The sequence below is a fragment of the Scardinius erythrophthalmus genome, assembly GCF_964197995.2.
Source record: "Scardinius erythrophthalmus genome assembly, chromosome: 14".
Classification (NCBI taxonomy): domain Eukaryota; kingdom Metazoa; phylum Chordata; class Actinopteri; order Cypriniformes; family Leuciscidae; genus Scardinius; species Scardinius erythrophthalmus.
Window position 1 is genome coordinate 11,056,073 of NC_138234.1, and position 12,680 is coordinate 11,068,752.

General features: G+C 41.3%; 1 long non-coding RNA gene across 1 annotated transcript in view; it reads right to left on the reverse strand.

Moving 5' to 3' along the window:
• The window catches only part of LOC308701967, a 756,660-nt gene that overhangs the window by 691,620 nt on the left and 52,360 nt on the right, over positions 1 to 12,680 (reverse strand). The window lies entirely within an intron of this gene.

Below are 12,680 nucleotides of genomic sequence, written 5' to 3' on the forward strand. Positions count from 1 at the left end.
TTCTGTGTCATGTCTTGTTTCCATGTCTGTCATGTGATTCCCTGTTTGTCATGTGATCCTGCCATGTCTTGTCATTGGTTTATTGTCTGATCATTGTTCACAGGTGTCCCTTGTTTTGTCATTAGTCTGTGTATTAAGCCCTCATGTTTGCCATGTGTCTTTGTCAATATTGTTTCCTGTAGTCTGCTGTTGTGCCATGTTCATGCTTTGGTTTTTGTTTCATGTTTTGTTTTTGTTATAATAAACTGCACTTGGGTTCTCATCTTTCAACTTGCCTCCAGTGGACCCTTATTACAGAATACTTGACGTCCTACAATGAACCCAGCGGTTGCCCTCCTAAACCTACGCCAGGGGAATCTTCCCCTGGAAACTTATGTGGAGAAATTTTGTGGGCTGTGTTGCCAGTTGGATTTTAATGACGTGGCCCTCAAGGACATATTTAGGGTGAGTCTGAATGAGCCCATTCGCTCCCAGCTTCCTGGGGGAAAAATCCACTGGTCCTTGGCCCAATATATGGACTATGCACTATTGTTAAGTGGCTCATCGTTCATGGTGGGTTTGGCGGATGAGGAACACTGCAAACCCCCAGTATCCTTTAAGCCTGAGCCACTTCACGTCATGCCTGACAAGCCTGAGCCACTTCACGTCATGCCTGACAAGCCTGAGCCACTTCACGTCATGTCTGCCAAGCCTGCCAAGCCTGAATTTCTTCATGTCATGTCTGCCAAGCCTGAACCTCTTCACGTCAGGTCTGCCAAGCCTGAATCTCTTCACGTCATGTCTGCCATGTCTGGGTCTCTTCACGTCATGTCTGCCAAGCCTGAACCTCTTCATGTCATGTCTGCCAAGCCTGAATCTCTTCACGTCATGTCTGCCATGTCTGGGTCTCTTCACGTCATGCCTGCCAAGTCTGAGTCTGTTCACGCCACGTCGGCTACCGAGCCTGTGTCTCCTGACAAGATGGCCGCCGCCGAGCCTGTGTCTCCTGACAAGATGGCCGCCGCCGAGCCTGTGTCTCCTGACAAGATGGCCGCCGCCGAGCCTGTGTCTCCTGACAAGATGGCCGCCGCCGAGCCTGTGTCTCCTGACAAGATGGCCGCCGCCGAGCCTGTGTCTCCTGACAAGATGGCCGCCGCCGAGCGTGTGTCTCCTGACAAGACGGCCGCCGCCACGTCTGAACCTGAACCCTCAGCAGAGATGGCCGCCGCCACGCCTGAACCTGAGCCCTCAGCAGAGATGGCCGCCGCCACGCTTGAACCTGAGCCCTCAGCAGAGATGGCCGCCACTAATGTTGAGTCCTCAGTTATGGCTACACTAACAACTATGGCCACAGCCATATGGTGTGTATGGTCGGTGCACACATTTGAAGGTCACGTCTGCCGAGCCAGAGCCTGTTCACGCCACGTCTGCCCAGCCAGAGCCTGTTCACGCCATGTATGCACCGCCTGAGCCCTCAGTGACCGCGACACTGGCCATTATGGCCACAGCCATGTGGTGTGTGTGGGCTGCGCACACACTTGAGCCGGTGGTGTCTGTTCCAGTTCCCGAGCCGGTGGTGTCTGTTCCAGCCTTTAACCCCATAGCTGTCCCCAAGAAAAATTTTTGGGGGGGGGGGGGGGCAGTAGGGTCCTTGAAAGGATCATGGAGGCTGCGCCGCCATGGTCTCCTGAACTGTCTGGTCCACCTTGGCCACCTGAACTGTCTGGTCCACCTTGGCCACCTGAACTGTCTGGTCCACCTTGGCCACCTGCACTGCCGGATCCGCCCTGGCTTCCTGCACTACCGGATCCACCCACGCCTTGCCACGGCCCAGGTCCGCCCACACCTTGCCACGGCCCAGGCCCGTCCACGCCATGCCACGTCCCATGTCCTGTGCCCCTGCACGGGCCTGGCCCACCATCCCTCCCCCATGACCTCCTCCACTCCACCACCCTCCTGGAATTCTGTTGTGTTTTGGTTTTGTTGGGCGTCGGGAGACGCCCTTAGAGGGGGGGATTCTGTCACGTTTTGGGTTTGTTCTTGTCATGTTTCTGTGTCATGTCTTGTTTCCATGTCTGTCATGTGATTCCCTGTTTGTCATGTGATCCTGCCATGTCTTGTCATTGGTTTATTGTCTGATCATTGTTCACAGGTGTCCCTTGTTTTGTCATTAGTCTGTGTATTTAACCCTCATGTTTGCCATGTGTCTTTGTCAAGTATTGTTTCCTGTAGTCTGCTGTTGTGCCATGTTCATGTTCATGTTCATGCTTTGGTTTTTGTTTTCATGCCACGCCACGTTTTTGTTTCATGTTTTGTTTTTGTTATAATAAACTGCACTTGGGTTCTCATCTTTCAACTTGCCTCCAGTGGACCCTTATTACACCCCTGAACCAAATATGTTTGTATCATCTGCAAATAATACAAAATTCAATACTTCAGATACTTTACAAATGTCATTAATATATAATAAAAATAACTTTGGTCCCAACACTGAATGGTTTGGCATTCCCCTCGACTGGAACTGGAATTTGCTATGCTAAGTTTGGTCCCACGTTTACAAAAAAATGATTGAACTCATTCACCACATCCTCCATATTATTGATATTTTTATCATTATCAATGAAGTAATGTGGATAAGTAGCCTGTCTAGTATTGTTTTTAATAATATTATGTAAGATGTTCCACATACCTTTAATATCATTTTTATTATTATCTAATAGTTTTGCGTAGTATTCTTTCTTACAAGTTCTCATAATATCGGTTAACTTATTCTTATATTTCTTATATCTATGTTCAGTCTCTATAGTTCTACGTTTTATAAATTCTCTATAAAATGTATTTTTTTACATGCGTTTTGTAATCCCTTGGAAATCCACGGTCTATCATTTTGTTTTTGTTTCCTGCTAAATATTTTAATTTGGCAATTTTTATCATATAATAATTTAAATATTCTTAGGAATTCTTCATATGCTTTGTCTACATCTTTTTCATTATCCATAAACTCCCAGTCTTCTGCTAGCAGATCAACTTTTAATGCCTCCATTGTTTCTTCTGTTCTGACCCTTTTGGAAAATGTTTTTTTTTATCCTTGTCTGTTTAGACTGTAATTATTGTCATACACTGTAAAAATTGGTAGGTTGTCACTGATATAATTAATTAGTAATCCACTCACTGTATTATTATGACCGCCGCTAGCGTAGCTAGTGACAGCGGTCATATAGGGATTGTCAAAGTTTTTTTTTGTTTTTTTTTTTGTCACCTTACTGAATTTTTCGTCAACGATACCAGGGACACCGAAGCACCGGGGAACATGAAATTTGGTGGGCATGTAGCCCCACTAGACTTCTAAGGAAAAATTTCGTTTGGTCCCCGGGGGCCACTCCCCCCCCCGCGCTGGGCCCCCCCAAACCCCCAAAAATGCAGTTTTTCCTAAATAACTACCTGAACCGTGGCACCGAGGATGAAGAAATTTTTATGGTATGTTGGTCTACTAGACTTTTACGGAAAAATTTCGTTTGGTCCCCGGGGGCCACTTCCCCCCCCGCGCTGGGGCCCCCTTAAATTTTTCGTCAACGATACCAGGGACACCGAAACACCGGGGAACATGAAATTTGGTGGGCATGTAGCCCCACTAGACTTCTAAAGAAAAATTTCGTTTGGTCCCCGGGGGCCACTCCCCCCCCGCGCTGGGCCCCCCCAAACCCCAAAAAATGCAGTTTTTCCTAAATAACTACCTGAACCGTGGCACCGAGGATGAAGAAATTTTTGTGGTATGTTGGTCTACTAGACTTTTACGGAAAAATTTCGTTTGGTCCCCGGGGGCCACTTCCCCCCCTGCGCTGGGGCCCCCGTAAATTTTTCGTCAACGATACCAGGGACACCGAAACACCGGGGAACATGAAATTTGGTGGGCATGTAGCCCCACTAGACTTCTACGGAAAAATTTCGTTTGGTCCCCGGGGGCCACTCCCCCCCCGCGCTGGGCCCCCCTTAACCCAAAAAAATGCAGTTTTTCCTAAATTACTACCTGAACCGTGGCACCGAGGATGAAGAAATTTTTATGGTATGTTGGTCTACTAGACTTTTACGGAAAAATTTCGTTTGGTCCCCGGGGGCCACTTCCCCCCCCCCCCCCCCCCCCCCCCCCCGCGCTGGGGACCCCGTACATTTTTCGTCAACGATACCAGGGACACCGAAGCACCGGGGAACATGAAATTTGGTGGGCATGTAGCCCCACTAGACTTCTACGGAAAAATTTCGTTTGGTCCCCAGGGGCCACTCCCCCCCCCGCGCTGGGCCCCCCCAAAACCAAAAAAATGCAGTTTTTCCTAAATAACTACCTGAACCGTGGCACCGAGGATGAAGAAATTTTTATGGTATGTTGGTCTACTAGACTTTTACGGAAAAATTTAGTTTGGTCCCCGGGGGCCACTCCCCCCCCCGCGCTGGGCCCCCCCAAAACCAAAAAAATGCAGTTTTTCCTAAATAACTACCTGAACCGTGGCACCGAGGATGAAGAAATTTTTATGGTATGTTGGTCTACTAGACTTTTACGGAAAAATTTAGTTTGGTCCCCGGGGGCCACTTCCCCCCCCGCGCTGGGGCCCCCATAAATTTTTCGTCAACGATACCAGGGACACCGAAGCACCGGGGAACATGAAATTTGGTGGGCATGTAGCCCCACTACACTTCTACGGAAAAATTTCGTTTGGTCCCCGGGGGCCACTCCCCCCCCCGCGCTGGGCCCCCCCAAACCCCAAAAAATGCAGTTTTTCCTAAATAACTACCTGAACCGTGGCACCGAGGATGAAGAAATTTTTATGGTATGTTGGTCTACTAGACTTTTACGGAAAAATTCCGTTTGGTTCCCGGGGGCCACTTCCCCCCCCTGCGCACCACAGACAGACATGCACATACTATTACTTTTTTTAGGTATATACATCAACACGCAATACAGCCAAATTACTCCACGTTATTTATTTTTGTGGAAAGCCAGTGCAGGCCTGAGCGGCGGTCATATTTTGTACCGCGATGCGGTACATCTAGTTTTGTATGATATTTGTAAAGATATTTTCTATTAGTGTCGCACAACAAGTAATTTGGTCTGGTAATTTGGGGATATAGGCCTAAACTAAACACGGTGTTAATAAAATCCTCCGTCATTTTATGATTATTTGGATTTAACAAATCAATATTTAAGTCCCCACAGATGAACATGACTTTTTGACTATTTTTTGTAAATGTTTCTTCCATCCAGTCCTTAAATGTGTCAATATTCGAACCTGGTGACCTGTATACACAACTTACAATAATATTTTTCTTTTTTTCCATACATATTTCTATTGTGACACATTCCAGCAAATTATCCACCACCATTGACATTTTTTCCACCACCTTATAATTGAAATCCTTGTCCACATACAGTGTCACACCACCCCCACTCTTATTTACTCTGTTAATAGAAGACATTTCATATCCTTCAATTTCAAAATCTGATCCTTTTTCACTGTTTATCCACGTTTCAGTTATTGCAATTATGTTAAAGTGCTGTTTCAATTGTTTTAGATAGTGTTAGATACTGTGAAAGTTGGCATACAGACTTCTATTAAAGTGGATTATAGATAATTGCTGTTCGGTCTTGATTGAACTGTTAAATTGTTCATCAGTGTAATAGAGGTTATTGTTCTTTTCTTTTCCTTCTGACTGCCTCTGTGAAGTCTTCATTGATGTATATTCTGGAACCTTTTATATTTTTGGATCTTTGTAGTATTTCCGTTCTGTCCTTGTGCCTTAGGAGTTTTACCACAATTGGCCTCAGTCGGTCTGGTTACTGAGGATCATGTGACACTGTTGACTGGAGTAATGATGCGGAAAAATCAGCTTTGATCACAGGAATAAATTACACTTTACTGTATATTCACATAGAAAACAGCTGTTTTAAATTGGAATAATATTTCACAATATTTTGTTTGTATTTTTAATCAAATAAATGCAGCCTTGGTGAGCAGAAGATACTTCTTTTAAAAACATAAAAAATCTTACTGACCCCAAACTTTTGAACAGTAGTATATATATGTGTAAGGTTTATTCTTTTAATATTATTTAAGACTTAAGAGCCTTTTTAGCCATACAATCAACTGCTTCATTACCCTCTATTTCAACATGAGATGGGACCCACATAAAACACTCTGTAATATTAAGATTTTGTAATCTATACAGACTATGAAAGATTTAAAAAATCCAGTCGGGCCTACAAACAGATTTGCAATTTGCAATACTTATTAACAATGCCACTGAGTCTGAACAGATGATATATTGGTAAGGCCCAACCTCCTCTGTCCACGTGAGTGCTAGTAAAATAGCTAAAAGTTCCACAGTGTAAACCGCTAAATGGTCTGATGTTCTTTTTAATATTGATTTCTGAAAATGTGATATATATACTGCTGCTCCCGTCTTTCCTGTATTTGGATCTTTTGAGCCGTCTGTAAATATTTTAATAATACTATTATTATTATACTCGAGACCTAAATATTGTTTTACCAAATCGTTCATCCCAAACAAACATCAACCTACACAAAATTACATACAATACAAAACATTTAAAATTATTATTATAATCATATACAATTATGCCAATACTTTCTCATAGATGACTGGTATCACACCACACTTTGCTTAGGGTTTGACAACAGCATAATTATAGCATTCTGAGAATTATCCAGCCAGCATCTAAATTTATACATCAAATTTTCTCATTAAAGTCATAAAGGTTTTTACTCTTGACATACAAAATAGATCACTTGCACTGCTCCACCTCGGTTTCTTTAATATAATCCTCATACAATCATTGTAGGCAACCTTAAGTTTACATAATTATACTTACTTTACTTTTTTAAATTAACCCACAAAGGAGCAGTATAAAAAGAAGTACAGTATGCTCTAAAATATATATACACATACTTGCACACCCATATATACATACACACATAGCTTACATATATACAGATATACATACTCGCATATATATGCAAGAGAGAATAATTCAAAATAACTAAAATCTAACCTATAATGTGATCTAATCCTGTATTTGAAAGAGAGCATCAGAACACACACTCATTTTCTCATTCCTTCCTAAAACCCCTTCCAAATTCCATCCATGTTCTAATCCGTACATCTTGTCACTTAAAATAATCCTCTCTGTACTTTATTTATTACACCCCAAAATGACATGCTCAACATTTTCTGGTACATTACATCTGTCACATTTATCAGAAACACATTTTGAATGTTGTAATAGTGTTTCCCTTTGTTATCTGTGTCCCACTTCTTCTCTTCTTCTGCCACAAATCCCTCACTACCTTTATGATTAATGATGCACCGTTCACATTGTAACCCTGGAAGTTGGTGCCGGTACCCAATGATACCCTTTATAAGTACTTTAGGAATTTTTACCTCAATAACTGTAAATAAAGTCATTTATAGAAGTGTTATTGGCATTATGCCAAAGCTGCCTTGGTTGCTGTCTGCCATCGTCTGTAATGCTTGAATATTAATAAAAACAACAATTTTAGCAAAAAAAAATATATATATTTTCTATGAAATGTTTTGTTTTCCACAAATTCTGTGTTGTGGAGCAATCAAATTAAGACAAAACATTAATTTAATTGATCTTATATGTTTTTTTTTTTTTTTTTTTTTTGTCAAGCAACATGCGAAAACTGAGTTTTTCTGTTAAAATTACAACATAGAAGAAAAAGTGTGATTATTCCTTAAAAAATATTTTGATGATAATTTACTATTATTATTAGTGTTAGTATTATTATTAAATTTACATATCTAAATTCTACTGTACAACTGTAATACATTATCACGTAAAACCAAACTTTTATTTTGACGGGTTGTGGTGAAGACCTTTGAATTTCCATGTGTTTTTGATTTAACCACCAGGGTTTGAAATTAATGTGTGTAGCAGGTATTGAGAAGAGAATATTATTGTTATGATTGGTTATTTCATTGGTTCAGGTAGTTTGTTATGGTGCAGTACCGAAATACTCCAGCAGAGTGTGGGGCGAGCATGGAGAGTTATTATCAGGCACATGGTTCCCTCTCCCCACTCATAATACAGAGATTGAGGGAAAGGCAAAAAGTGTTTGTCTGTATTTTAACATTTCTATGTTCCCCTTTTCAGGGAGACCACGTGTGTGTGTGTGTGTGTTAAACGAAACCGCACGTCTGACTGCGTCACTCATTCACACAGAGACACGCAGAGCATGATTCGTATTTAAATAGTCTTACTCTCGCGCTTAGATGTGTTCTCACTTCTCAGGAACCGAAATTTGACACCGATTGATTTAAAGTGAATAGGTAGGCTACTCGGTTCTACCGACATTATTTGGTCGGTGGTATTAAAAGTACTGAGTTCGGTACCCAATTCTATTCATCTGATTGATTTTTGAAGGCAGAGCAGGGGCGGTTCTACAGGCGGGGCCACAGGGGCCCTGGCCCCTGCTGAAATCTGATTGGCCCCTGATTGGCCCCCGTTCCTAGGGGTGGGGGAAAATCAATTCTTAGATGCATCGCGATGCGGATGTGGACGATTCTGAATCGATTCACAAATGTCAAAAATCGATTTTCTAAATATATATATATATTTTTTTTTCCTAATAACGTTATATTGAAGGAACGCAAAAGCCGGAACTCTAAAGCGGACGTGCAGTGCGCGGACAGTCTGTGGCGTGCACATAACAGCGACGCGCACATAACAGAGGGTGTTTCTCAATATGCGTTCTTCAGCGATCTTGCGTCCTTGTGTTCTCGTTTTACGTCATCATAACCGTCGAAGTTCAGACCCAATTCTCAAGAACGCAAGTACAGAGGACGCATGAAAGAACCCAGATGTGTTCTTGATACCGAGGATGCATCGAATGCAGACTTGAGCTAGTACTCGCCTGGTGTCCCAGAAGTCATTGCGGCCGGTTCCGAGTTCGTTCTTCCAAGGAAGCTTGGCAAGACCGGTCTCCACGAGAACACAAGTCCGTTCTCTGCGTTCTTGGAATTGAGAAACAGCCAGAGTCGCGCCATAGACAATTCCAAGAACGCAGAGAACGGAGTTGTGTTCTCGTGGAGACCGGTCTTGCCAAGCTTCCTTGGAAGAACGAACTCGGAACCGGCCGCAATGACTTCTCATAATTTTTTATTAGAGCGTTTGAAAAAGGAATGACTGCCAAAATGTATTTGCACCGTACTGAATTTGGCCCCTGAATGTAACATGTGGCCTCTTAATGACTCCTGTGACAGAAAAATCCTTGAACCGCCACTGAGGCAGAGTAGATGTATCCTACACTTCTTTTGATTTCCCACAATCCTGTGCTTTCCATTCTGTGACAGTCAAGCGTGCCGCACAAGCCCTGAAAAGTGAAGCCAAAGCGTGAGGCATCTCCATCGCCCCCCCGGTGACTGGTCCTAGCATAGGTCATAAACCCCACCCTCTCCATGTTAATTAATGGGACGTGAAACAAACTAAACAATTAACCTGTTAACTGTCACCCCCCTTTTTTTGAGCAGACGTTAAAATGCACATTTCGAACTTAAATGGTTGTAATTAAAGAATTCTTTGGAGTATAGACGTACAATTGGTCTTGTTTTAAAGAAGACATTTGGCAGATTTTTGTAGAAGTGAAATAAATTAAGAAAGTGAAACAGGAAAAAAGTTATAGAAGTTTGAGTTTATGGAAATGTACAACGTAAAAAAAAATAATTATTCATATTTTATATAAAATATATATTTTTAAAACCTGGCCGACTCTAAAACTGCAAAAAAATCAAAGCCAAAAATCTGAACAAGTTGTGTTTCAAAATTTAGGTTGATATCTCAAAAAATGAGCTTTCAGTAAGATTTTGTTTGGGCGCAGTACCAAACTTTTTCACTAGGTGACAACCAGACTCCATTGCTGCCCATATAAGGGCGCCTCCATTTCCATATGTGGTGATCTGAACCATTATTTCCACAATTTTCATACAATTTATGAAGTAGACATTCTATTCAGAAGTAATATGGGAAGTTTGGCAGATTTTGATATGAATTCAACCTCTAAGAAACACATAAAAATGTTCATTGCTATTTCAAAATAAAGGTCTGAACACGCCTTAGGAATATGAAAATATTCTTGATGCAAATTGATAAATTACGGCTCCTCTGTAATTTATTTTGAAAATCAGTCACCAAATATGAAAACTAGAGATTGTAAGCTTTCAAATGATATATAGTTTGTCAAGATTAGTTTAGGTTTAGTATAGGATATTACTGTTTTAAATATGTAATGGATTTGGGCCCACCGGTGGGCCCATGACAGTTAACAGGTTAAATTACACTTCAAATATCTTTTTTCCAAAGATGGTTTCTGTCATTTTCTGTAGTTTTTATAACGCTGATGTAAGTTCAAGTGTTTGTTTTTAAATTAAGTCTGTTTTTAGTTAGTTACTCGATGCTGTAAAAACTGTGGTGTGACGTCATGATTGACAGCTGTGATTGACAGGTTATACTGTATATTAACTTAGTTTTCATGAGCGGCCTTCAAACACAAACACTGCCTGCAAACTCATTGCCTGAAAGGGCAGCGAGTCAACAAGTCACTGCCTACGTTTTCAGATGCAGCCATTGAGAGCGGTTGGCTCATATCTGTTCTCTTTCAGCTCAGCCTATAGTAAGAGTTGTGGGCGTGGCATCTGTAGCAGGGCAGAGCCAGAGGGGGGTTTAGCCGGTGTGGGAGTCTGGGAGAGTCTATATTGACCTCTGAAACTGACTTGACTGTTGATAGGCTTAGTGTTATGGATTCAGTATTTTTTTTTTTTTTTTTTTCAACATTTCATGTTAAAAATACCCGTTTTTCTAACCCATACATGCTTAAACAATTGCCTGATGGGCTGAATGAGCCCTTCTCTGATCACTGCGATTGCCTCTATAATCCTGTACAGTAAAATAAATAAGAGGGATTCGGGAAAGAATTTGAGACTGGGCGTGACGTCATGCGTGTTCACGCTCACCTGGTAATGTCTGGCAGGTTTGTGTATTCGCCGCCATTCTCCGTATCAGCGAAGACAACTCGAGCGACAAAACTTTAGTCAACTTTCGACAAAAGTAGAAGATGGATTCAAAGAGACCGGCTTGTAGTTCATTCCAAACCCCAACGCAAACTCCACGTAAGACAAAGAAAAGAAAACTTTTGTCTAGTGCCACAGGCGTAGGAATAAGACGAGAGTCAACATCGGGAAAGCTTTCAACAAATGGAGAGATCTCCGGTCTGCACACACTAGGAAGCGCTCGCGCCCTCAGATCACTTGAACGTGGCTGTGTACAAAAGGTAAAAAAGATATAAATACTGTTCGTTGGAATCTCCGGTCTGCTCTAGGGCTTTTACAAAGTAATAACAAAGTAATAACTTATATTGTTCATGAACGTGTTTCCATAATAATACAATCATAAGTGGATACAGTAAACACATAAAACAATTCAACTTGGAGATAGATGGAAACAAAAACCGAAGTTTTCTACTACCCCCGTTTTCCCCTCACACATAAGTGTGTAATTTACTCAAATACCTTTCCTTTCACATATTTAAAATGACTTGCAGATTTATAACTTTATTACCTCGGAAGACATTATGACTGTAAACAAAAGCTTTGTGCGGCTGATGCTCCTTTGGTTATGAACAGCTTGTGCTCATGCAAGCGTGCATGTGCGTGTGGTCCATGAGCATGCACACCCTCTGGTTGCAGTTTCGCTTGTCGCCAGAGGGGGCATAGTTCTGCAAAAACTCAGAGACTTGCGCAATGCACCTTTAACACAGATACACTGAATACACACTCTCACCTAGAGCTGATGGTCAAGTTCAGAAAAAAACACACATTTCTCAAGTACACCGACCAAGGTTTCAGTTTGACTCAGAAGATGAACTTCAATAAAACTTGTACTATGAGATCAGACACGGTTTTAACTTTTTACTGAATTTTTACTTTTTATTTGAGAACTGAATTAATATACATAACCATCTTAAATCACTAGAATTTGAAGAGTTCAGTATATTCTTCTACTTTTGCTATTTAACACAGTCAGACAACTACTTTTCAAATAGTATGTTAAATGATAAGAAATAAAGAAAATTTCACAAATTAAGAACAGTTTAAGTCTTAATAAGGCCAGATGAACTATAACATTATATGATGTGCAAATGCAGTGAGGGAAACTAGGAGGGCCAAACTGTGTCGTGGGAGGATTCACACATATAGAAGTGTTTTTTTGCAGAGTTTCATCAGACACTGATCAACTGAAGAAAATGTTTCACGTGTTTGTTTTATTCTGTTTGTGCTGCTGGAGTCTGATTGGTGAGTAAAATGATTTTAAAGTAAAGTATTTAAAGTAAAATTTTTTTTTTTTTTGACGCTCAGTAAAAAGGTTCAAAAGCTGTTTTTTAGAAACCTGTGTGCTTTGAGTTCATATCTGGGTTAATAATGGATTAATTTTATTAATGCAATAAGTAGCCTGGAATATTTAGTATGAAAATCAGATGTATTACTGTGTGTTTGGTTATGTGCTTGTTTAAACTGACATTTGTGAAATCAGTAATAAGGGTAGCAAACACACGATGAAGGGGTCTAGATTGTTACATGTGTTCTTAATCTGGGCCTGCTTATCTGTCCTTTAT